This window comes from Arvicola amphibius, chromosome 1 (assembly GCF_903992535.2).
Source record: "Arvicola amphibius chromosome 1, mArvAmp1.2, whole genome shotgun sequence".
Classification (NCBI taxonomy): Eukaryota; Metazoa; Chordata; class Mammalia; order Rodentia; family Cricetidae; genus Arvicola; species Arvicola amphibius.
This window is the reverse complement of record NC_052047.1, coordinates 45693102-45693907: the sequence shown is the minus strand read 5'-3', so window position 1 is coordinate 45693907 and position 806 is coordinate 45693102. Positions and strand designations below refer to the sequence as shown.

The 806-nt window shown below is 38.5% G+C and overlaps 1 non-coding gene across 1 annotated transcript; it reads right to left on the bottom strand.

Moving 5' to 3' along the window:
• Nucleotides 1-339: 339 nt before the first annotated feature.
• On the bottom strand, nt 340-505 carry LOC119806138. The gene has a single exon (XR_005284166.1). It is a non-coding gene; the product is annotated as a U1 spliceosomal RNA (small nuclear RNA).
• Nucleotides 506-806: the final 301 nt, after the last annotated feature.

Genomic DNA, 806 nt, shown 5'->3' with positions numbered 1-806 from the left:
ATAGCAGCAACAATAAAGGCTAAGAAAAAAAATAAGATAAAGATCAGAGTGTCATTTGTGAGCAATAAAGCATGTGCATACAATCTCTCTACAGGCATGCATTTCATTTTACAACATTTACATTTAAATTTATTTACATCTACAATATATTTACTTTTCAGTTTATGAGGGATAGCCTCCTATAGTTCTGTTGTAAATTATTTCCCTAGTTTAATCATTAAGATTTAAAGATTGCCACTTCTCTTCTATTTCTTCAAAAGTTAGGTAGGAGAGTTTTTACATGTTCTTCAAATGCATAACGAACATTTAAACATAATTATGTAAGCCTCTTTTTTTTTATTGAGGGTTGTGCTTGAACACAGTCCCCACTACCACAAATGATGCAGTCTAGTTTTCTGCTTTTGGGGAAATCACAGAGGTCAGCCCACTAGTGGTGCAATGGCCACGTCTTGCCCTTGGAACACCACCTTTATAATCATGGTTATCTCCCCTGCTAAGGAAGTTTCTTTATTTTCTTTTTTTTTATTAAAACTTTTAAAACACAATCTTTTCTCATTTTGCATAGCCCTCCCCGTTCCCATTTCTTCTCTTCCTCCCACTTCTCCCATATTTTCCCCACCCCACCTCCCCAGCCACTCCTCAGAAAAACTAAGACTTCCCATGGGGAACCTACAAATTCTACACTTCACTCCCAGGCAAGACCAAGGCCCTACCCACTGCTATATCTAGGCTGGCAAGCTATACCCCCAAAAAGAATGTGCTCCTAGATGCCAAAGCCAGAACCTGGAAACACCCTAGATGCTTCT